Below are 27,627 nucleotides of genomic sequence, written 5' to 3'. Positions count from 1 at the left end.
ATGACAAATTAGGTCTTGGGCATAAATATAACATGTAATACATCAACCCTAAGATAACTAGGATAGTCAAGAAGATTTATTGTCTTACCAAGTATCTCATGCCTATCATGGTCTTCTATTTCCATTTCCGATACAGACTTATGCTTCAGTGCCATCTTTAACACATTATGAAGAATCACACTAACAAATCCCAATATATCTTACACAATGGGTTGTCACTTGAACATTTGCATTATCAAACATATTCACTTTGTTCTTACGTACATCCACTCACAAATTACCTATATCTATTGATGTAACATTTGAAGGCATCTCACCCAGATTCAGCGACAATAAAATTAATAACAAAACTAATTAAAAATCATACTTCTCATACATGTCATATTGGATGATAAAATAAAGAGGAGATCTACTTACTTCAGGAGTAAGTGGAAAAAACCTACTTCATATCTTAACCACATATTCTATAAAAATTTAATAGTTCAGATCTACTAATTAATTTAAATCATGTAAATCATTAGATTTTTATAGAATAAATAACTAAGTTGTTGATTAGTTTTCTCCACCTTACTCCTAGAGTAAGTGGATCCCCTCTAAAATAAATAACCAATCTAATTCAGTTTTACGATAAAAAACAAAATTACAATTTCTTTCCTCAACTCCTCTATACTTCATCCATGATATTTTATATGGATAGAAATAGATGATGATCTTTTGTTGTTTTCTTCACTTACTTTTTGCAAAAATAATCAATAATTACAACACAGAAAACATGCAAACCATAATGGTGATGTGGATGTAAAAACAGAAAATGCTAAAAATATATATTATTTTCGTAGTGTTTCAACCTCGTCGAATATGTATTGCCTTACTTTATGTAAATTTCCTTTTTGTTGCCACTAGCCGAAAAATCATTAATTGTATTTATAATAAAATACAATTTAAATGATTTCTTTATGTTTTATAAAACACTTTTGTATTTTCTGCAAAACATTTATTTCTCATATTTGCCCTTATTGAAAGCTTTAATTTTTTAATATTGGTTCTTTTTATTAGCAAATGTTAGTATGGTAATATTTTTTGTGGGCGAGATTCAAACTGCTCTACTCATAATCAACAAACCACCTTATAACTTTTTTTAATTTGCTACGAGTGTAATTCGAATTCACAACTTCATTCCTTAAATCTCTCCACTTTAACCATCACTCCAAGTTATGACCAGTAGTAAATAGTCTCAATTGACTTAAAGGTTTATTGTCTTTAATACTCTATTAAGAAGTACTCCAATATTAAATGAGGATAAAACTTTAATGTTTTAATAGTATTTAGAAAATCAAGAATGTTAACTACTAAATTTAACTACTTTTATTAATATTTATAATTCAATTAAATATGTTTTAGGGACTATATATTATGACGGATAATCCTATTGATATTGTAAATTGGTTACCCATAGTGTTTAATAACCCATCATTGTTTTAGATTTTTAAAAGTACTATTGGTTACCCCTAGAGTGATTGTCTTTAGAATGTGGTCAAATATTTTACGGTGTCCGTATCACAACGACCTCCATCAAAACAATCTTTATTACTTGTATTATTTCTATTTTGAATGCTGGATTCATCATTTTTTGAAGAGATTTTATTCCATCTTCACGACCCGGAGTTGGAGATACGCAATTAAAGGAAAAAAACTACATTTCTCATTGAGTCATAAGAAATGGAAAGAATCATTTAATGCTACAAGAAATTTATTACATGTATTAAAGATATCACGCAATTATGGGTATCACCCAAACCTCACATTTTTCTTTCTTATGTACTCTCTAAGTTTGGTTGTATCCGTTTTTTTATTAGTGATTTTTAGGCTTTTTTATACAACTCAATAAGATCTTATATTCTTTTTAGTTTTTAACAAAATTGTTATTGTTTTCTCTATTATACACTCCTTAATTTATCTCATCAATTTATTTTATTATTATTGCCTTTGGTCCCTATTATAAGACTCTTTCAACTAAATTGTACATCCCAATGAGAATTGTTAATTTTCTTTATTTTTTACAATGCTATAAATTTACAATATTATCCTTATTTAATATTTTTCATTAATTTATAGTCAAAGTAACAACAACAAAAGGTAGATATAGCAAAACCTTTTGATATGGACAAAATGGATAAAAAAAGAAATAAAAAAATATAAAGTGCCTAGTAAAAAGGAGAGTGGATAACTTAGAGAATTGTCTTATAATAAGGAGGAGAGTGGATATTTTTTCTGCTCTACAATAACAAGGTAAGAGTATAATTGGTAAAGAAATAATTAATATTATGTTTATGATAAACTTTTTTTTGTTGAAAAACAACACCTATAAAAGAAGTGGGAGAGTATCATGTCTCTTATAGCCAACTCACATAAATTTTCTTGTTGTTTTAGATATTTATGTATGAGCGGAGATCCACTTACTCCCAGAGTAAATTTTGTAAACTTATTTCACATTATAGTCACTAATTCTAAGGACATATAATGATTTAGACCTACTCACTAATTCAAACTATTGGATTTCCCCATAGAATTGATGACTAAGATGATGTAAGTTTAAAAAAAACTTATTCTTGGAGTAAGTGAATCTCAATTAACCATCATTAATATTACTTTACTAACTATTTCCAGAGTATTAATATTACTTTACTAACTATTTCTCTCATTTATCGTAAGTGTAAAATGAAAATTAAGCTATTAATAATATTCATTACCCTTCAAATGGACATCTAATAGAGAAGGAAATTAAAGAAACTAGCTTAAAAATAAAGTTATGGAAGAAGGTATACTAGCTACTTTGATGTCATAGAGGATGGGATGGGAAGCAAAAAATAAACAACACGTTGATATTAATGGAGCTATCCCATTAAATTCAATGTCCTACTTAGCTTTCACGTCTATAACAAATTTGGTACGATGGATTGATCATCGTGTTTTTAGTGTTTTTGGAAAGTGAACTTGGATCCAGGTTGGATAATTGATTTCTCTTCTTCATCTACAATTGGTTATATAGTATTTATACGGGTCTTCATCTACAATTGGTTATATAGTATTTATACAGGTTAGGATTCTCTCCAAACAAATAGATAGATAAGTATCTAAAAAAACATGAAAAAAATAGAATAATAAAATACTTTTATCCTTTAAATAATTGTATGACACTTTTACCTTTAGATGTAAATGCAAACAAAAAATTTGTCTATCTGTTGGTGAATATGTTTCTTTTCCTATTGATAAGAATGGGACTCCAGACGAAGGCATGAATACTTAAACATTTTCACCTCAAGAAATAGTCACTTTTTGGAACTTGTTTACGAACTGATTTTTTAGAAAGAAAGAAAAAATAAGTTAAGGACTTGAAAATCAATATGTTACTCTCGGTCCCCGGAAGTTAAAGAAACAAAAGTTAATATGTAAATATATGTTATATTAGTAAAAAAAAAATACTTAATCAGTTAATGCAACATATATTTCTGGATTCCTCAATCTCAACCATCAAACAATAAGGAGTTATAATATAAAGTGACAAATACCAATAAGTGCTTAAACAATGGAGTTTTTTAAAAATTGTGAAATGTGTGATATTGTGCTTGAACCTATGTATCTTTTCCACTCTTCACATTCTTATACCATGAAAATTCATAGAAGGATTCATGTCCATTTCGTTCACATGAGCTGAGTTTTTATTGGAAGATCAGAATTTGTATATGATTTATTAAGTAATTATTTGGCTTCTAGCTTCAGCAGGCCTTGGTTTTTTGTGTGTTAATTTGGTTGTAGCGTGTAAACTTAATGAGCTCTTGTGTCATTCCCTCAATGGAAAATATCATGCACCCACCCATTCCTTAAATTACATAAATTCAAACTAACTCGTCTTTCTAAATTTACTGCTGCAGAGTGCAAATTGTGGCCAATAATGAAAAGCATTCTTTAAATGATGATAACATTAATATCCAGCTGTATGGGTTATATTAAGTGCTGTAGGATTTTGCCACGTGAAGTTAAATGAATTAGTGTAAGTAGGTAAAGTTTAGGCTTTGAGATCTATGATAATATCATAGCTTTATGGTAATTAAAAAGTTCAAAATCAACCGAAATTGAGTAAAATAAAAAGTAATGATATATTCTCATAATAAATCCTTCTACCTACAATAAAGTGATAGGAAAGGACATACATGAAGCATATCACTAGAGAACTATGTGGATTAACCACTTTTCATTAAAAATAAATCATAGTATGTTATAACTCAGAAAATGAAGAATAGTAGAAAGGTACAAAACTTGCATACTTTGTATTCATTAGCTGGAGCTCTATATATAGTCTTATTTAAACCAGAAAACAAGACATAACCGTCCGTAATTTCAATGTCAATAAAGTGGCCACTAATCGGTTTTATTCACCATAAACACTAAAACAAAACGGCTATTAACAATCCCTACCTTAAACTAATACATCTGTGTTTTAGGCTCGCTTGAGCAAGCATGATGACTGCTTAAGCGAGACACACACAAAGATTTGGCTCCTAGATCTGCAAATTGTTGCTTGAGCGACCCTCTCTCGCTCAGGCGAGAGTCACACAACGATTTTGGTTTCTGAAACTGTAAATTGTCGCTTGAGTGACACCCTCTCGCCCAGGCGAGAGACACGTAGAGACTTTGGCTTCTACACATGTGAATTGTTGCTTGAGCGACAACCTCTCGCTCGGGCGACAACCTCTCGCTTAGGCGACAATAAAACTTGACACTTCCTTATTCTCTTTAGCAACTTCAACCATTAAGCATGCTACGAAGTTTCTCAAACTACTCCAACTTTATTGGTTTTGACATGATATCTGCAATTTCATCATGAGAGTTGTAGTAGCTCGGCTCAACAACTTCATCATTCACCAAGTCTCTTAAGAAATGGAACCTTACATCAATATGCTTGCTTTTCCCATGAAACATTGAATTTTTTGATAATTAGCGGAGCTGTTATCACACATAATTGTAGTTCCTGCCTTTTCTTCAACACTCTTCTGAGCCAGACGCACGGACATGCACACAATGATGCTGCTATATACTCTGTTTCCGTAGTGGAAAGAGCAACCACTGATTGTTTCTTTGAGGACCAATAAACAACAGTAGACCCCTCATAAATGCAAATCCAGAAGTACTTTTTCGATCGTCTAAGTCGTTGGCATAGTCACTGTCTGTAAAGGCTATGAATCTCAAGTTGTTTTCTCCTTTCTTATAAAGAATCCCAAGATCAGTTGTACCTTTTAGGTACCTTAACACCATACATCAAGTTAGTCATAGTGATAGTTAAGTACATAAGACTTCCAACTACCTGCTTAAATAGAGTTTCATCAATTCTAACTCCACCTACATCCTTGAACAACCTCGTACCTGGAGCTATCGGTTTTTTTACTGCATTGCAACCTCCCATGTCAAACCTTGCTAATACTTCTCATGCATACCTTCTTTGGCATATGAAAATTCCATCTAATCCCTGTTTAACTTCTATTCCAAGAAAATGTCTCATCCTTCCTAAGTCAGACATATCAAATTCTAGCATCATTGAATTTTTAAATTCATCACCTATGGCTCTATCATTCATAGTAAAGATCAAATTATCAACATAAAGACTTAGTATTAGTATTTACCTCCTTGCGACTTTATGAACAATGTGTGTTCATTGAGACACTTCTCAAAATCTTATCGCACAAAGTAAGCTTGAATTCTGCTATACCAAGCTCGAGGCGTTTGTTTAAGACCATACAATGATTTTCTCAGCCTATAGACTTTCTCTTCTTCTCCTTTCTTTATGCATCCATCGGGTTGCTGCACGAAGACTTCCTACTTGAGCTCCCCGTGAAGAAAAGCAATCTTCGCATCAAGTTGAAAAACCTCCCAACTGAATTGTGCAGCAATTGTGAGTATCACGTGGATGGTGTCAAGTCTTGCCACTGGAGCAAATACTTCAGTGTAATCTACTTTTGCCACCTGTCTTGCTTTGAGCTTATCTACATCCCCATATTCGTTAAGCTTAGTTTTGAATACCCATTTAACTCCAATAGGTTTGACTCCTTTAGGCAGTACAATAAGTTCCCAAGTCTTATTCCTTTCTATGGCTTCAATTTATGTTGACATTGTTTCTCTCCAATTTTTACTCTTCATTGCTTCTTCAAACGAAACCAGATCATCCTTAATAATCATCATCATCATTACATTCAGATTTTCTTCTTCAAATAATCCTTCTCCTGTTTCATAATCTACCATCCAACCTGATGGTCTTCTTCCTCGTTCACCCCTCCCTTCAGCCAATTCTCCATATGTATTTGGCCCATTGTTTGAACCTGTTTCACCATTTTCCTCTTCATCCAGGTCGTTCTCTCCATCATTTTCATCCTCATCTTCCCATTCTAATAAATCTTGCTTGATTTCTTCTTTTATTCTGCCCCAGTCCCAACATTTCTCTTCTTCAAAAGTAACCTCTTTACTGACAAAGATCTTCTTTGAAATTGGATCATATAACCTCTAAGCCTTGGATTCATCACTGACTCTTAGGAAGACACATTTTATGCTCTTGTCATCTAACTTACTCTCCTTTAGTCTGGTATATGAACATGTGCTACACATCCAAAAATTCGAAAATACTCTACCACTAGTGTCTCACCACTTCATGCCTCTGTTGGTGTTTTGTTTTCAATTGTTACTGTTGAATATCGATTTTGAATGTGTACACACCATCTCACAGCCTCGGGCTAGAACGCTTTAGGAACTTGTTTTTCGGTTAGCATAGAACGAACAACATTCATAAACGTCCCGTTTTTTCTTTTGGCAACTCCATTTTGATAAGGAGTATAAGTTGTTGTCAACTGTCTACTAATGTACTGTGATTGGCAAAATTCTCCAAACTTATTTGAGGTGAACTCACCACCTCTACCTGTCCTCAAACAAGTTATGTATGCACCTATCTCCTTTTCAAAACGAGCCTTATATTTTTTGAATGTTACAAAGGCTTCTGACCTCTCATGTAGAAAATAGACTCAAGTTTTACGAGAAAAATCATCGATAAAACTTAAGATGTACCTCTTGTCATTGTTTGAAGTAGGTTTGATAGGACCACATATATCTGAGTATACTAGCTGAAGTTGCTTTGATGCTCTCCACAAACTCTTCTTTGCCACATGATTTCTATGCTGCTTGCCGGTTAAGCATGTGGTGCATATTTCCTTCGGAGTTTTTAGAGGGGGTAAGCCAATCACCATTTTCTTGTACGTAAGTGTTCTTAGTCCCTTTTGATTCAAATGCCCAAAGTGACAATATCACACGTGAGCCTCTTTATCTGATTCAACTTCAGCTTGCAAACACAAGGAATTTTTCGTTTGCATGAAGCATTCTATTCCCACTCATGTTAGTTTGCATAATCAACAACCTCATAGGATGAAATACTTTACAAGTCCCGTCCTGAATTAGAATGGTTAACCCCTTTCTCTTGAAGTTGTCCTATGCTTAATAAATTGTTTTTAAGCTCAAGAACATAGTAGACATCAGATATTACTTGAGTTATGCCTTTTAATTTCATCATTATACTTCCTTTTGCTGCCACTACCATTCTCATATCATTTCTAAGTTTTAATGTCCCGTTGAAGTCTGCTTCTAAATTCAAAAACCATTATTTGTTCCCTGTCATATGATTATTACTGCCCGAGTTAAGATACCATATATCTTATTTATTTGTTTGCTGAGGTTCTTCATAAGACATCAACAAAATCTCTTCTTCTTCTTCTAACTTAGCATAATTTGCCTTCTTTTCCCAGCTAGGACACTCATATTGGAAATTCCCCAACCTATGACGTTTGAAATACTCAATAATTGCTCTGTTTAGAGGTTGTCTCCCTCTACCTCTGCCACGTCCTCCTCTAAACACACCTCGACTCCTTCCTCTACTTGATCTATCTTCTTGAGCCACTTCCAACACATGTTCTTTCTCTTGGTATCCCTACATTCTTTGTTCATGAACCAACAGACTACCATGCAACTCATCAATGCTCAAAGTACTTAGATAAGTTGACTCCTCTATTGAGCAAACAACATAATTGAACTTAGCCATCAATGATCTAAGTATCTTACTAACCACTATACTTTGCTCCATTCTCTCACCATTTGACTTCATCTTGTTCACCAAAGTCAAGGTTCGTCCCAAAAGTTGTCTATCTTCTCTCATCTTTCATGACCAACAACTCAAACTCCTTCTCAAGGCTTGAAGTTGTGCCCTTTTCACCTTGTGGACCCTTGATACTTCAGTTTCATTGAATTCCAAATCGCCTTCGACGTCTGTTAGTCAACAATTGTTTCCAAGATTTCTCTATCAATTACCTGAAATAAGAAATTCTTGACCTTCAGATCTTTGAGTTTGGCCTCCTCCACGGCCTTCCTTTATGTTTCACTTGTTGGTGCTGTCCCAATTGCCGTAGCAGGGATCCCTCCATCCACCAGGCTCCACATCTGCTTGGTCCTGATGAAATTCTCCATCATCATTGACCAATAATCATAATGACCATCAAATCTCAGAATGGATGGTTGCACAAACTTATCTTATATTGACATCTTACCTTTCTCTGTGTGTTTAGCTCACACTTCTTACACACACTTTATTACACACACTCTATCACTCTATATAAGACCCCTTGCGTAGTTGTACCAATTGTTATAACTCATAAAATGAAAAATAGTAGAAAGGTAGAAAACTTGCATACTTTGTATTCATCAGATAAGGCTTCATATATAACCTTATTCAAACCAGAAAACAAGACATAACCGACCATAATTTCAATGTCAATAAAATGACCATTAATCAGTTTTATTCACCGTAAACACTAAAACAAAACGGTTATCTAACATAGTATTGTGGGAATATAACCTTTTCTTTACATGGTTCTAAATTTTCAGACAAATTTTCATTTAATTTCCGTATCATAATTTGTGATTTGTAAAAAAAATATTGTTATTAAATAGTGAAATTATTTGATTGTTTTATTTTGTGTGTAACTCATGGAGTACTTACAAACTATGGTTCATGGAATGCTATTCCCTTCCATCACATGGTTACATGCAAGCTTCATATGAAAAGATCTATTTTTCTAATTATGTGCAAGAAATGTTACTTTATAGCACCTTAATCACTAGAGATTTAGGATAGCAAAAAACTATCCCATGGATATTTGCTAAAATATCCACAAAGGATATTGATAAAAATAGCTTATTGATAATAATAAATATTATAATAACCGCATTGTAGGTATTTATGTATTTATAAATTTCCTTTTTAATTAAATGTTTTATTAATATTTAGATAAAATTTATTATTTATATAATAATTATTTTATATATATTAATTATTAAATATATATACATATATTTTTAAACTTAAAAACCTGTTGGTATTCATGTATATCGGATATAAGTACTTACAAATATTACAATTATGAGTACTGGAAAATATTAGCCACATCCATTTGATCCTGTCGCCATCCCTATGAGAGACTCACATTTACTTCTTAATTAATTATCATACATCAAACAACACTAAGATCTTTTTATTTTTCCTCGTGGGAAAATAGAGGTGTTCCTTAAGCTTTAATAAGTGTACACATCTTGACATTATTCTATCACCAAACGACCAAACTAATAGAGAATTACTCCTTCTGATTATATTATTGTGTTTGAAAATTTGTTGTCTTTTTTTTTGTGTAAGATTTTTATTCAAATTGTCTATTAAGTATATTTTGTATAAAAAAGAGCACAATTTAAATGAAATCTTATAAAATACATCAGTTTTAAATACACTAGAAATTAGTCTATGTATAGCTCAAAAGTGTTTTACAATCACACTGGATGATTATTCAAGTATTAATTATCACCAACTCTTAAATAAAAATAAAGATACTAATGATAAATTGTATACTAATAATGTACAAAAATATATTGATAATAATATATATTAAAATATACTTATGCACATATATTTTATAAACCCATCAATGGCTAATATAAACTTAATTTTTTTGGGAAATTAAAATGTGTCATTGGACACATTAAAACAGAATTTAATATCTATATGTCATACTTTTACTGACTAGAGAAGATAAGTTATCTTCTAAGGAGATTATTTATTCTCTTAATATTTAATTATTTATATCCCCTTCTTCTCTTATTAACACCCCTTACTTAAATCCTTTCTGTGAATTGATTAGTTAATATATCTGGTTACTTTTCTTTTAAGTTTGGGTATTAATTTGCTTATTTCATAGTTTGATTTGTAATTAATTTTGTTATCGCTCCCATAAAAAATAAGTTCAGTTATTGCTCAATTTAAAATAAATACTACTTTATAATTGTTGTTCAGTTAACATTTTTCTCTTTTTTATAATTATGCCCCAAGGCAAATTTTATTAATTTATTTTTATAACAATAAAAACAAGGATGTCTGTGGCTATGTTTTAGAATTGTACAAGTTCACTAAAATATAGGTGAAAAGTGGCAACAAAAATAAAAGCACGTTTGGTTTATGTCTTAGGCCCAATTAAATAAACCACAATTACTTCGGAGACATACGGAAAGCCACAACAAAAATAAGGTGAACCGACATTTAAAGTCTCTTAGGCCCAATTGGTTTATCAGGCCCAATGGACATAAAGTTGCTACGTATTTGAGGCGTGTCTAATTCTTACTCACCTAATGTTGGAGACAATATGAATTTGAAGCCATACATATTTTTTCTTTTGGAATTAGGTGATTGAGATATCATAACAAACTTTTTGTGCCGTAAATTCTAAAATGTTGGTCCTACTAGATATGCGGAGTGTAATATACATTTACTTATAGTATTAATGTAAAGTTTTGAGTATATCTTCACAATTCATTTGCATTAATTTTTTTTGGTAAGAGCTAAATGATGATTAAATATAAATGATAGATGACATAATAATAATATATAAAACTCTTACACTATCAATATATATTTTTTCTATAAAAAATAGTATCATTTTTATACACCGTCAAGATTTATACACAGTATAATTCATAAGAAAACTCGTAGGCAAACACTAGGAAGGTACATCATATTTTAGGAACATATATGTCAATAAGAGTGTTGTGTACAAACCGTGGTACTCCCCTAAAGTGCGAGTACTCAATCATTTTGATAACCATTATAATATTAATTTACGTTACAATTGAATCATGAACCTCTCTTGTAGAGACTAGTGTTTGAGCCACAACAGTCTCTTCCACCCAATAAGACTCATTCTAAGTTTGAATGCAAAAACTACACTTAATGGTAGACCCAGAAAATAGTATCCACTAAGATTAGTATACGTTCTAAACTATGGCCTAACTGTCTCTCTCAAAATGCCTCCACAAACTACCACAGGAAAATCAAATACTTCAACAAGAGAAAACACCAACATTCCCTTCTTCACTCCCTTTATAATTCCCTTATCATGGCTAAACAGGTTCCCAAAATTTTCTAGCAGCCACCATTAATACGCTCTCGATGCAATCCAAGATGATAACCACTCCTAGTGACACACATGTTGATATGTAAGCATGTCTAGCTCGATTTGCACCAAGCTCGTTCGAGACACGTGTCGAAACACAAGTGGATAGAGACTAAAACACTGAAAAAAGCAAATAGTCAAAGTTTAACAAAATAACTAGAACTTCCACTACTTGTTTAGAATTTGCCAAATGACCACCAAGCAAGACTACAATCTCATCGCACCACCGCTCAAGGCAAGTATTGAGGCAACATAAACAAGAAAGCTTGACCAACCTAATCCAATTTACAATGGTATGTTCCCACCATCCACCTTCTTTCCACTTACTCTCATTTCTATTTTCAATAATTCACATAACTAACCAAAAGAATAACAAATATTAGATCAGTTATCCAAACAATCATTGAGACTCCTTTGAGGCCCATGACCTTGGAGAGTAGTATGTTAACTGGTATGTGCGATGCTAGTGTTACAATAGAACTAAACATGGTAGGAAGGGTTATGCATTGAGTGCTGAAGTAGGCTTTTAAGGATCATAGTTGTGAGATAGAAAGCATAGGTCTTGGCCACAATTGAAATATCCTCTTGTTGGCTAAAGAGAATCAAAATTTTATCAACATTCAGCCACAAGAAACACATGGGAAGTGTTACTTGTTGAAAATAGAGAAACAAGACGAAATATAAGTAATCATATCAAAATATGCAAAATATGATTTTTTATATGATAATCACTAATACTTCACTATCCTTTACCTATTTGTATCTGATACCGATAGTCTCTCATAATTTACCAATACATATCCATAGAGTATGAAAATTAGTTTTTGGAAAATAAATAAATTATAAATTCGATACTTTCCAAATACTCTTTGATACTCCTAAAATATTTTACTGATTCCTCTTAGACACCGAAACTATCATGGAAAAGTATTTCAAGTGAGAGAAAGCATAACAACAAATCAATTAAGTAGAATAGAGAAACATAACATTCAATCTAATATATTTGTGGTAAGATAAAAATGACAAAGTATTTGTATTGAATGGAGAAAGGGAGAACGGAATATAAGATATATAAGTTGTGGTTCTATTAAGTCATGTAAGATATTTGTTGTTTTCTTCTCAACCAAGCACGGTAATGGATTCAACTATTTCTCCATGCCTGTTATATTCAGTGATTTGTATTTGTCTAATATGTCTTTGTTTTCTCCTTTTATAATTAGTCATGGCACGTAGAGTGAATTTCATCAAAGATATAAATGCCTCTAAGGATACCTGGAAGCTGAAAATAAGAATTACAAGTCTTTGGCGGGTTGAAATATGTTGTTACTGTAGCTCACAACAATTCTGAATGACACATAATAATCATTACTGGTTAAGTCACGATCATATCGCTCTTTTTAAGACGATTCGTGGTACTGCTAAAATTGTGCAAACGCACTATCAACCACGTCGTCCCCAGGATAAAACAACTCAGTTTTCTGTTATACGATTTCTTACTATACTATAAGAATCGCTCTCGAATACACCCACAATATAGCTACCAGTGCCAATTCTTGAATTCCCATAGTATGGCTACCCATGCCAATTCTTTTTCCACAATACTGACTACTAGTGTCAGTTCTCAAAATTTCCACTTTGGCTGCATGTGCCAATTCTAAACGGTTACGAAAAGAAAGAGGGAGAAGGTTGCTGAAAATGCATTGGCGGAATATAAGGGGGAAGAGAAGTTGAGAAGTAAACGCCTTCAACTGTGAATTATAATGAGGGAATGAGACCTTTATTTATAGCCTCAGTCCGCCAATGACTCTTTAACAACTCTATTACCAGTAGCTTTATCGTAATGGCCGAGATCTCCTACAATGACCCTCTAATAGATCTTTCCTTGTTGCATGTGTGTGTTGACTTGGTCAACACATGGTCTAAGCCCAAAAGGCCCAAAAAAATTAAGTAAATAAATAAATAAATATTTTATTAAAAAGAATGTTGGGCCGCAACTTGAGGCTTATAAAGCCTTTCAACTTCTCTCCTCCAAGCAAAGTGGGACTAGTGAATTTTTTATTTCACTTCAAAACATCATTCTTTCAACAAATTCCAACAATCCCCCACTTCAAATTAAAAAACGATTTCCGGGAATTTCTGTGGTCTCAATAAGATTGTGCATAAACAAAGGTGTCATACGACTTGAACCTTTGCATAGTGAATAAGATCCAGATTTTACTAGAGTGACTCGTAGTCTTGAACTCTATCTCCAACATCAAACCACATACAACCTTTTCAAATGTGTATTTTGTAAAGCCCGTGCATTTAAGACCATGCACGTCTATCCTAGTATAGTGAACGCTCTAGAAACTCATGGCCCAAAATTTCATAGGAAGCGGCCCTCACTTCCACATTCACATAGGTGAGTCTATCAAGAGTACTCATGTAGCCTAGGTACTGCATTCCAATTAGAGTATAGATCTCATTAAGAGTTTAACGCATCCTTACATGTGCTGCAGGAATCATGCTTCTCATAATTTTATAGCATGTTCATTCTCATATCACTTCACGACTTGTTATTACCCGTTGAACCTCTTTCTTGGGATCTCTAGTCAGCTAGGTCGGGTTACCATCATGAGTGATCCTCGTTCTAAGGGCAATAGTCTCATAATATGAGAAATATTATGGACTTTCTCTCTAGCTAGTCCTTTCATCAAAGGACCTGCTAAGTTATTCTCAGTGCGTACATGATCCACTCTAACAACTCTTGTAGAGAGTAAGTCTCTAATAGTGTTGTGCTTACGACGAATTTCTTATCGTTATATAAGCGGTTCTCAATGTTTGCAATAGGCGTAATACTATCACAGTGGACTAACACAACTGGAATCGGTTTTTCCCATAGGGAAATCTCTGCAAGCAAGCTTCTCAACCAACTTGCTTCTTCACTAGCTGTTGCTAGTGCTATCATCTCAGCTTCCATAGTGGATTGAGCCAAATTAGTCTGTTTCTTTGACTTCCAAGAAACAGCCCAACCAGCTATGCTAAATATATAACCACTAGTGCTTTGGAATCATGTGAAAGAGTGTTGCAATCAACATCACTGAATCCTTCTAGGACAACTGGAAACCTTTGGTAATATAATCGAAGGTTCCTTGTTTTCTTAAGGTATCCCATTACCCTTTCTATAGTAGGTCAATGCTCTATGGTAGGTCTGTTGGTAAACCTGCATAATAATCCCACAACATAGGCAATATCAGGTCTTGTTCAATCAGTGGCATACCGAAGGCTACCAATGATGCTAACATACTCAGCTTGCCTTACACCTTCACTAGTGTTCTTAATTTTTTTACACTTGGATCATATGGTGAGCTAGCATGTATACAATCAAAGTATTTATATTTCTTTAAGATCTTTTCCACATAGTGAGATTGATCCAAATAAATTTCTTCTTTTGACCTAGTAATTTTTATACCAAGGATTACACTTGCCTCTCCAAGGTCTTTCATATCAAAGTTATTACACAACAATGATTTCACATTATTCACAACATAAATGTTGGAACAAAATATGAGTAGGTTGTCTACATAGAGACATATGGTAGTGCAAATGTCCTTTTATGATTTGTAATGAATGCATTTATCACTTTCATTCACCTTAAACTCATTCGAGATCATGAAGTCATTAAACTTTTCATGCCATTGTTTAGGTCCTTGCTTAAGACCATACAACAACTTATCTAACTTGCAAACCTTATTTTATTGCCCATGTATTACAAAATCTTCAGGTTGTTCCATATAGATTTCTTCTTCCAAATCACCATTTACGAAAGCAGTCTTAACATCCATTTGATGTACTAATAAATTATGTATCACAACGAGCGAAATTAGTGTTCTAATGAATGTTATTATAGTAACAGGTGAAAAAGTGTCAAAGAAATCTACATTCTCCCTTTGCTTGAAATCCTTAGCTACAAGGCAAGCCTTGTATTTATCCACTGTGCCATTAGGTTTCAGTTTCTTTTTCAATATCCATTTACAACCAATAGGTTTGCAACCAAGAGGCAAGTTAGCTAAATGCCAGGTCTTGTTAAAAACTCTAGAGAATCCATCTCATCATTTATGGCCTCTTTCCACAAATTAACATCCAAAGAGGTCAAAGCCTCTTGGAGGATTAATGGATCCTCTTCCAATGTATAGACTATATAATCAGGTCCATACTCTTTAGCAGTCCTTGTTTTCTTACTCCTTATAGGTTCTATTTCTAACCCATCGTTATTATCATTATTGTTAATCACATGTATGTTACTAGTTGTTGTGCCCCACGATTCCTCAATTTAAAAGAGAATTTCATTTCATTGAAGTCTGCATCGTTAGACTCAATGATACTTTCGTGTTATGGTCATAAAACCTATACACCTTGTTGTTTATAGCATACCCAATGAATACGCATTCATAGGCTCTACTTGTGAGTTTAACTCCCTTGGGGTCTGATATCCGAAATAGGCCAAACAACCCCAAGTTCTCAAATAAGACAAGTTTAGTTGTTTATTGTTAATAATTTCATATGGGGAAATTTTACTTTTAGTCTTGGGGACTCTATTTAGCACATAGCATACAGTTAATAAAATTTCACCCCACCAAGAGGGTGCTGCACCAAAACTTAATATAATAGCTACAACTAATTTAGTTAAAGTTCATTCTTTCTTTCAGGTTTACCATTCATTTCAGGTGAATATGGTGCAATTGTTTCATGAATAGTGCATCTATCGCTTCTGAGTTTCTTTATTTTTTTGTTGAGTTGATTTTCAATTTCAGTTACATATAACTTAAACATGTCAAGTGGTTCACTTTTATTTTATATAAGATATACATAAGTAAAATCAGAACAGTCATCAATAAAAGTGATAAAATAATGTTTACCATTTCTAGTTAACGTTCTATCTAATTCACATATATCTAAATGTATTAAATCTAAAGGTTCAGATTCTCGCATTTCTGATTTATGAGGTTTTTTTGAAATTTTCGCTTGACTGCATGATTCACAAATTTCAAAATCATTTTTAGATAGCTTTGGAATTAAACATAAGCTACTCAAATTTGAAATTGCATGTTTATTAATATGAGAAAGTCTAGAATGCCAAATATTAAATTCACACACCATATAAACAAAATCTAAAGTTTTATTAATAGAAACATCAACATTTAATTTAAACATGTCATCAATGACGTCCACTTTCCCAAAAAATACCCTATTCCTAGTAAGAGTATATTAGTCTGCTCATCTGATGTGGGTAAAACCAACCTTATTAAGAATATAACCAGAAACTAGATTCTTCCTCATATCTGGAGTGTGCATTACATTTTTGAGAATCAGAGTCTTCCTAGATATAAACTTCAAATCCATATCACCAGTTCCAGCAACAACAGTGGTGTGAGAGTCAGCCAACATCACCTTTTTGTCATTACCATCCGTGTATGTTTTGAACATAGCACAATCACAGTAGACATGGTGGGATGCGCCAATATCTATCCACCATGCATCAATTCCTCCAACCATAGTGACCTAAGATAATACAACCACAAACGGCTCATCGACCATGTTGGCCTGTGGAGGACGATCCATTGGTTTATTTCTACACTGCGTGCCATATGACCTGGTTCCCCACACTTGAAGCAGGTGAACAGGTTTCGAGAGTCATTCTTAGTAGGTGGCTTAGCATATTGGACCTTCGGAGGGTTCCAATTCTTGTTGCGACTGATGTTCTTAGCCTTATTCCCATTGCGGTTTTGATTCTTGAAATTAGTGCCAAAAGGCTTCAGAATCGCACTAGAGAATTTCTTCTTAGTGCTATTGTTGGATACAATTAACACTTCTTCTTAGCTGATGGATCCGCATTAGCACGGTATGATGTAGAACTTTTTGTAGATACGAGAGCCTCTATACCAAATTTAAGTGAAGCGTCAAGAACATTTGCTCCAAGCTCCAGAAAAGAAAGATACAGAAACATGCAGAAATTTAATTGTAAGTATAATATCTTTATTTGACACTTCTTCATTTAATTGGGTTCTATATATCCAATAATCCAAATTTTCAGTCAAGCCAACTAGGTCAATATATTTTTAATGGTCGTTCTTAGAATTTTAATACGTCTTCAATTACCCCTTCATATCACTTTTTAATAATCGCATCTGGATTTTTTAGTATACTCTAATGTTAGTTTTCTTTCAATATTTATTTTTCACTGATTATTGTTTCACTGCTGGTTACTTACAACAACAAAAAAGGTGGATGGGGTTCCTAAACTGAAGGTAAGTTCTTGTCATTAGTCACTATTTTTGTTTGCCTTGGTCTTTGCATTCATAATGATGCTACCTTACTTAAAACTCCAGGTGAAACTCTCGCCGACTCCTGAAGACAAACTATAAATGACAATCAACTGGAGAAGCTGGCTAAGGAATCTTCTACCTTTGTCGTAAGGAAGGTTGTCTTAATTGTAGTAAAATCAATTGATGTCTTAAGGAATGTTACCTCCAAGATAAATGCCACAAAAACTTCCTCAATTAGTGGAGGTTAAAAACCTCCATCAATAAACAACTGCAAATTTATCGGTTCCAGAGGTTTTCTAAAACCTCCACAGGACGCTTCTAGCGGTCATAACTATTGCAGTTCTTTACACATCTCCTAGTTATATTGTGGAGGTTAAAAACTTCCGCTAATTACATAAAAAACATCCACTAAATATAAAATATTTTGTAGTATACTCTCCAAGGCCATGGGCCTCAAAGGAGTATAAATAGTTATTTGGATAACTGATTTAATATTTGTTATTCTTCTGGCTAGTTATATTGCAATTATTGAAAGTAAAATTGAGAGTAAGTGTAAAGAGGTGAATGGTGGGAACAAACTATTATAAATTGGATTAGGTTGATTAAACTTTCTTGTTTGTGTTGCCTCAATACTTGCCTTGAGTGATGGTGGTACGTGATTCTAGTCTTGCTTGGTAGTCATTTGTCAAATGCTAAACAAGTAGTAGAAGTAACCTGAGATAGTAGCCAAGCCTAGAGACACACATGTTGATCTGTAAGCATGCCCAACTCAATTTACATTGAGCTCGTTCGAGACACAAAAGGATAGAGACTGAAACACTGAAAAAAGCAAATAGTCAAAGTTTAACAAAAAATCTAGAACTTCCACTACTTGTTTAGCATTTGCCAAATGACCATTAAGTAAGGCTAGAATCTCATAGCACCATCACTCAAGGCAAGTATTGAGGCAGCATAAACAAGAAAGCTTGATCAACCTAATCCAATCTATAATGGTTTATTCTCACCATCCACCTTCTTTCCACTTACTCTCATTTCTACTTTCAATAATTGCAACATAAATGGCCAAAAGAATAACAAATACTAGATCAGATATCCAACTAGTCATTGAAACTTCTTTGAGGCCCATGGCCTTGGAGAGTATAATCAGAAGGATTAATTCTCTATTCCTTTGGTGATATGTTATATATATATATATGTAACAGAGAACGTATTATATATATATGTATATATATATATATATGTATGTATGTAACAGAGAACGTATTATATATATATATGTAACAGTGGAAATAGCATAAATAGCATTAAGGAACATCCCACTGCAGCGAGGAAGCAATTCACTATGATTTGAATCCAGTATAATTCACAATTTAAAATTATAAAAAAAAAAATCAAACATTGCAGCGAGGAAGCAATTCACTGAATTGAAAACATGGTATGAATTCACTGAATTGAAAACATCATACCATTATCATCACTAACCTTTGTTATAATATTGACAAATAAAAGAAACAAAAAAAAAACTTTGTTCACATTTATCACAATATTTCAAGACAATTCATATATACGAATTCCCAATCTTTATCAATTCATATATTTCAAAACAATTATGCAATAATCAGATTGCATAAATTCCCAAATTAAACCCTAAATTCCCAATCTTTATAACATAATAGCGGAAACGTAATTTAATAATCCCCAAATTTTCATACAAGATTGGGGAAAACACCCTTAATGAATAATCATAAAATTCAGAACCTACGCTTTGATACCACTTGTTGGAAATTCCTTATGATCGGTGAAATATCAATCCTAGGATCTTGAATTTAATGATTCTCACACACATTTATGAATCAAAGGATGCAGTGTCATACCTGAATCCATGTTCCTGGATGTGCTCCTTTGATCCACGTTTCTGAAAGAGATGTGGTATGATGGCCTTCTTCAACCAAATCCTTGATTCCTCTTGGGACTTGCGTTTTCACTCTGACGGGGAGATGAGAAAATTAAATTTGATTTGGTGTGTTGGGGACCATAACCTAACCTTCCTGATGTGTTAACTAATAGGGTTCCCATTATCCCCTATGGGTTAACCTAGCTGATGGGTATCCACCCATTAAGCCCATATCCGTTATAACCTTTTAAAAATCTAAGGGAGTCAGTAATTAGATCACTTATAATGTAACCCCGAAAATAAATAGAAATCTAAGGGATGTGCTCCTTAGAAATAGAAATTTATAATTTCTAACACAAGAATCTGTAAACACGGTCGGCTTTCCTTGTTGGCAAGGAGTATTGACTGCATAAGCTGAAGTGTAATAGTTCAACCCTATAAAATTAAAGGACCCTTTCACCATAAAAAATTGCCTTCTTGTAAACTTAGGCAAACGCTCCCCGACTTTTGTTAACCATTACAGCAGGATATGTACCAGAGTATAGTGGTTCCATGAACCAGTCATACATAAAAGCAAGACTCCGAGATGCTGCGTCTTTGTCTTCTTTTGATTGAGATATTGGGACAACCCATGCAGAATTCAGTGTTACCCCAATTTGACCCTTCTGAGTAATCTATTAGATATACATGTAAATAAGTGAGGATATAGGAAATATAAGCTACTTGCGTCCACCCTAGTGCTTGTCATCCTGATTTGTGGTTAAATGCAATTAATTTATAGCGGCAGATGATTAATTTGGATTATATTTCATGAAAAGGTAGAGTTCTATTAATGCAGAGATAAATACTTCAAAAAATTCAATGACATATTTATCATTTTAATTATAATGAAAACTTTTGTCATTAAAAACATAGTGAAAAAATACTTGTCTCTTCATTTATAAAGAGAATACTTTATGGATGCCTAATAATTTTTTTCTAAACCCTAAATATTATTTATTTTATTTTTTACAAGGTAAGAATATTACATTTCAAATCCCAACAACGAAGAACTAACCACTCATCCTTGCCATTACAACACTCTGATCATGAGAAATACAAAGAATCATGTGAAATAAAATCGTTTCCACGATTTCTATCATATTCTCTCTATATTTCGTGCCAAAATTTTCTTCAGAAGTGTGTTGATGACCACCTCATTTTCCAGAACTGTCTATTTCAGGCCTAACTGCTACAATCTCGCTCAAGCTAGGGATTCTCGCTTGAGCGAGAGAAGATGACTTTCCATGCCTGACCACCTCGCCCGGGCGAGAGAAGATAATATTTTCCTGCTTGATATCCTCGCCTGAGCGAGGCTCTCTCGCTTGGGCGAGGCTCCCTCGCTTGGGCGAGAGAGAAACAGTGAGTTTAGCTGTTTTTGGTCTTGAATAGCGCCCGAGCGACACTACCTCGCTTGGGCGAGGGATGTCAGTGTTTTCTGCTGATTTTCCTCGGAATTGTCGTTTGAGCGATAAATCCCTCGCTTGGGCGAGGCTTATGCTGTTCAAAACCTTAATCTTATCTTTTTTTTGTCTCCTTTATTCATCATATCTTAACCTATAGTTAGGGAGACCCAACCAATTCCTAGAGCAATCATAACTTATGAAGTTTGGAAAGGAGTTCCACCAAGTGAAGCACTTGGAGGAGGTTCCAAATTTAGCTAGCTTATCGGCACAAGCATTGCCTTCCCTATAGATGTGAGAGATCTTGAAGATCATTTTGGACAATAATTTCTTACAAAGAAACCATCTGGCATCCAAATTCCACGGCACCACGACTTTACCTTAAAAAATGTCCACTGCTAATGAAGAGTCACATTCCAACCAAAGCACATGCCAACCTTTCGAATAAGCTAGATCCATAGCCAGTATAACAGAGCTTAATTCAACAAAAAGAGAATCCTTTATCCCATAATAAGCAGCAAAGCAAGCAATGCAATCCCCCGAAGCAGACCTGAAGATTCCACCACCCCCTGCATGACCAAGAGAGCCAAAAGCTGCACCATCAGTATTCACTTTTGTCCAACCCAGCCTTGGGGCTTGCCATATGACCTCCACCATTTTAGGACCTCTTCTATGATTGATTTTGGATATCCAGACTTCTGAGGATTGAGAAGTCCATGTAGAGGAGTTGGAACATGAATGGTAAAGCTTACCATATAAGGCAATGTCCAATCTGAGATTTGTGATAACTCTACTAAAAGTTACATTGTTGTCCTCAAATCTTATTTTGTTTCTTGTGTTCCAAATTTGGCTAATTGCTATAATGATACAAGATAAAAGAGTGTCTTTGAGTTGAGGATTCCAACCAAGGTTGCAATTGCCAAGAAGAGCTTGCAAGGATGACGTATTGAGGCTGCAATGGAATATGCTACCAAGCCAATTCCATACGTTAATGGCCAACTTACATGAAAGGAAGATGTGGTTGGAGGATTCCATATTACAAGTACAGATGCTACACCTGGATACTATTTGGCAGCCACGTTTATTAAGGTTTTCATCAGTTGGCACGTTGTTATGCAACCATCTCCAAGTAATAAAAGTTTTAGAAGGAGGAATGACCCTTGACCAAATGCTCTTGAACCAGTTATGTTGGAGAGCAGTAGGAATGCAATGCAAGTAAGCTTGTTTGAATGAAAGGACCCCATCTCCAGAGTTTTGCCAAATGACTCTATCATTATTTGTTGTAATTGTCGTTTGAGTAATTTGATTACAAACCTAAGGAAATGCGTGCATAAGGCTGCTTGGAATAATCCATTTATTACTCTGGATGAAATCCACCGCCTTAGCATTTAGTGAAGGATGGCAAGACTCAGATATGTTAAGGATGTCCACCAATGGATTCCCTAACCAGTTATCCTTCCAGAAATTAGTACTCTTGCCATCACCAATCAGGCATAAAGAATTGTTCTAAACCATTGACCAATTTTGCTTGATTCCATGCCAAATAGAGGACTTGAAGTATCTAAGTGAGAGTTTGAAATGAGAACCAAATCTTTCTCTATAAAAGCAGGCCGAATCCTGCTGTGAGGATAACATTAACCAAGTTAATTTTAGCAAACCAGCTTTGTTCATCATTTTGATAGATCTCAGCCCCAGACCTCCCTCCTTTGTTGATGTGCATATGCTTATCCACTTAACTGTGCAAATTTTCCTAACCTCAGTGTCTCCAGCCCAGATAAAATTTCTAATCTTCCTGTATTGATCCTTGATTAATTGGATTGGCCAGGCATAGAAGTGGAAGCTGTATGACAACATACTATGAATCACTGATCTTACCAGCTCGACCCTGCCCATGATGGATCAACAAGATTCTTTCCAATTTGCTAGCTTATGAACAATTTTATCAGCTGTGGGTTGAAGGTGCAACTTCTTGGGCTTTCCTTTGAACAAAGGAGTACCTAAATACATGAAGGGTATGGAACCAAGAGAATAGCCTAACAAATCAGTTAGCAAAGCAATTTTCCTAGCAGTAGAATTGGTAGTGTAGAACTTACACTTTGCAACATTTATAATTTGGCCAGAGTTCTGAGCATAGTCAAGAATTAACTGGTTTAAAGAGAGGATTTCCCTTTTTATACCCCTGCAAAAATTAGAATGTCATCCGCATATAAAACATGGCTTGGAGTTTTCAGATTGGCAGGACCAGAGATTATGCTGAGTCTTTCTTCATTCACCAATTTGGATATCCCCATACTAAAGACATCTTCAGCCAAACAAAACAACAAAGGTGAAAGAGGGTCACCTTGTCTAACTCCCCTCTTGCAACTGAAGTATCCCACATTTTGACCATTGATGTTGACAGAGAGCTTAGCAGAGATGAGAATTACCCTGACCTAAGCAATGAATTTTTGAGAGAAACCAAAAGCTGCATAATTTTAAGAAGAAACTCCCAATCCATTGTGTCAAAAGCTTTTCTAATATCCAACTTTAGGATCATATTATCACCAAAAGTTTTATAGTCCAAAAGGTTTGTTGCTTCAGAGGCAAGGCAAATGCAGTCAAAGATGTGCCTATCTTTCAAAAAGCCTCTTTGTTGTGGAGACATAATTTTGGTTGCAATTATGGCCAACCTATCAACAAGCACCTTTGTGATAATCTTGAATTGAAAGTTAGCCAAAGCAATAGGTCTAAAATCCTCCACTTTATTAGCCCCTGAGAATTTTGGTATGAGAACTATGTTGTTTGCATTCATGTTTGGGAGAATCCATCCCCGAGAGAAGAATTGCCAAAAAGAATTGCAAACCTCCTGGTCAACAATGTCCCAATAATTCTGATAGAAGTAGCCCCCAAAACCATCAGGGCCAGGGGCTCCATCACCTTTCATAGCAAACACAACATTTTTTATTTCCTTCGCATATGGTTTTTGGTCAGCATATCATTGTCTGCTTCTTCAACCAAAGAAGGAATGACAGACTAAATTAAAGGCGAATTGATTGTGACATTTTCAGCAGCAAATATGTCCGATAATAGCTCAAAACATGATTACCAATATCCTCAGCATCAGTGAGAATTCTTTTCCCATCATTCAACAAGAACATAGACTTTGTATTTTTCCTTATCTTTGTCACTTTATGAAAAAAAGCTATATTTCTATCCCCATTAGCATGCCAATCACATCTAGCTTTCTCTTTCCAGAAAATCTCTTCCATGTTGAGATTCCACGAACCGGTAGAACAAATCAATCTCATATCTTCAAGAGAGGAGAAAGAAAACTCATAGAATCCATTGCCTAAAGATAATATACTCCATCTTCCTACCATGTTCCACATAGTTGTCAGCTTTGCTTTTAGGTCCGTAAACTTCATGGGCGTGTCCCCCTTATATAGGATAATCTTGCCATGAAGGTGTGACTTGCATCGTTGCAAACCCGCTTGGTACTCAGATTCTGGAATTTTTATAGCCACTACATCACCCTTTATGCAAGGTTGAGGCATTTGAGAAAAGGAGATGTCACAAGTATGCCCAAGCACTTGTGCAAAAGTTTTTTTCGGTGGTGCATTTTCAGCTTGCTTTTCAACATCAGCTGGATTTGGTTCTTCAAGAAAGCTCCAAGGAATACACATAGTTGCCATTTAAAACGAAGATCCCAGAAACTTGTAAAGGAATCTCCAAGAGAGTTGGAACCCTAACAGAGCTTATTTACAGCATTCATTCAAACTTCCCAAATTTATAAGTTATGATCTAAATATTAATAATCGGATGCCTAATAATGAATCGAGTGTGCACTATTTATTGGAATTTTCATGCTCTCCCATCTTTCATATTTAAATTAGCATTTTTTATCTTACTTTGTAAGTGTGTCACAAAATTTTCAATACTCTAGTCAAAATTTTAATTTAAAGACTTAATTAAATCCCCATAAGTTTGATGATGATATTTATGATTAAGGACTCTGAAAATCTCATAATGCACTACAACATTTTTGATCTATGGCAATGACTAGAAACCGTGGTCAAAAGTCAAAAAAATGTTCCCTTTGTCAAAGACAACGATTTTCTAACTGTAGTAGTCTGAAGCGTTGCCTTTTGTTTAAGCCATGATTTTGATTTTTGACAACACTTTTTTAAAACCGTTGTCTAATATTTTACATAGGCAACGGTTTTTTTCATCATTAACACCAATGGTTAAAAACCATTGCCTATAGGAAAACATAAAAACCGTTGCCATTGATCACTAAGAACGGCTTAAAAACCGTTGCCTTTTCTCATTTCAAACAGACAACATTTTTTCTCAATCATAAACACCAACTGTTGTAAACCGTTGCACATAATGCCCATTTAAAACAATTTTTATATAAAAACAATTTTGTCATTATATCACATAGAATTCTTTTATTATATATTTTTTATGTCGAACAACACATTTAATATATAGCGAATATGACAAAAATACTTAATATATATAAATGAATGAGTCATATGATTAAGTATGTGTTTGTCAAAAGATACTACAAAACACTTTGTTTCAAATACTGTTTAGCAAACATAATTACAATCTAACACAGGAAATCTTGATGTCTCAATTTTCAAGACCAATATAATTCGTCACTATCTTCCATATGTAGCAAGTTGTCTTCCAAATAATTTTGCTTTAAAGTACATCCCTTAGCTTGAGTGTTGGAAGTTGAAGTGTCTTGTTTCTTCATAGGGTTATTATTTTTCACTTGAGTTTCATACATCTTTGTTAATTCAACATTGGACCAACTTGAAATTTAAGCTCAAAAAAGCTCCTTCACAACATAAAGTAAAATACTAAACTATGGTCCAATCCTAAAGATATAAAAAATTCTAAAATAGAAACATATTTTATGAAATGGATTTTATAAAAAATTCTAAGAATATAAATAATTCTAAATTTACTTCCTGCCAATTTATCATATACTACAACAACAACAATTACATAAGGTGTAAATCCAATACATTAACACACATGTTGGAAAATGCATTACATTGTGTATATGTATATATAATATAAAAAAATCAATAATATAAAGTTGTATAGTAATCGTAGAATCCACTCAGTTGTATAGTAATGAATTAGAAATGAAAATGAAAGTTATACACATTTGTTTTGTGTTCCAACTACAAGTCTTCTTTCTTCCTAGTTCCTTTGTTTGAATTTATCAACCTTTAGATATCAACCTTATTATCTTAGTGGCATTGTTATTTGAAATCACACACACATACAAGTTAACAAGAATTTCAACCAAAAACTAGACCAACATATCATTTTGCAAAAGCAATCCTAAAAAGGAACCATATTATCTCAATGGCATTGTTATTCCACATCCTGCAATACTGATGATAGCAGCAGCAGTTATGCATTAAGCATAAACAAGTCACAAGGTCTCTTCATGAAAGGAATGTAACTGTGTAACTAAATAATTGAAGAATAAGTCAGGACAAAGAGCATATACCTCTTCAAAATTTTGGCATTCCACCAATCTTCGTAGAACTCACGATCACCAAATGGAAGAAGATCTGCAAGTATATTTAACCTACATTGCAACAATGGCTCTAAGAATAAATTGCCTCAAATATAACTAAAAAATAAAAAAATGATAATTCAATGTTTACTATTAATACATATAGATCAACAAGTGAAATGTAAGCACTTATGTATGCACAAAAGAACTAACTATCTAAATTGTTTTCATAAAGGAAGAATTTTATCAAAGAGAAGAATAGGATATGAGTAAAGAAGGAGATATATCTACATAAATTGTAGCTCTCGTATTCACCCCAATGGTTCTGCAAACATAAACAAAAAAGGGTTATGTGATTCATAATAACAAAAAACTAGACTATCATATCTAAAGAAACCAACTATAAATCATCATAATGTCTACTATACCAGAAAAGGACCTTTGGTGGAATAAAAAAAGAGTATTACATATTCCATTTAAAATGCAAACAATTCCAACACTAATTTCAATTAACAATTACATATTAAGAATATTAAAGTGACAAGGAAGCCAAATGATGGAACCCCTCATCAAATATAACCTCAAATCAAATAGAACCCTAAATCTCACTCAAATTCAAACACAACCCCCAAATCAAACCCTAAATAGAGTTCCTATAATATATTATAATGGAGCTAACATAATGAAGTGTAATATCAAACTCACCATGGAAAGTGAAACTGAAAGAGAGTGTGAGCGTGAGTGGCTGGAGAATGAACGGGATAAGGAAATGAGAGGGAACCCGTTAGCGTGAGTGGTGATTGGACAGTGAATGAAAGTTTGCGATAAGAAAGTGAACAAGTTAATGAAAGAGTAAGTTTGGGAGAAGAGGAAGGGGCGGTGA

The 27,627-nt window shown here is 33.8% G+C and overlaps 1 long non-coding RNA gene and 1 pseudogene across 1 annotated transcript; both read right to left on the bottom strand.

Moving 5' to 3' along the window:
* LOC109350487 lies at positions 11,283-12,236 on the bottom strand (annotated as a pseudogene).
* Positions 25,752-27,627, bottom strand: LOC109350926. The gene is made up of 3 exons (XR_002108150.1): positions 27,450-27,627; positions 27,036-27,069; positions 25,752-26,816 (listed from the first exon to the last, which is right to left on the bottom strand). It is a non-coding gene; the product is annotated as an uncharacterized LOC109350926 (long non-coding RNA).

The sequence above is a fragment of the Lupinus angustifolius genome, chromosome LG06 (assembly GCF_001865875.1).
Source record: "Lupinus angustifolius cultivar Tanjil chromosome LG06, LupAngTanjil_v1.0, whole genome shotgun sequence".
NCBI lineage: Eukaryota > Viridiplantae > Streptophyta > Magnoliopsida > Fabales > Fabaceae > Lupinus > Lupinus angustifolius.
Note: the sequence above shows the minus strand (reverse complement) of the source record. Positions and strands in the feature narration are given on the sequence as shown.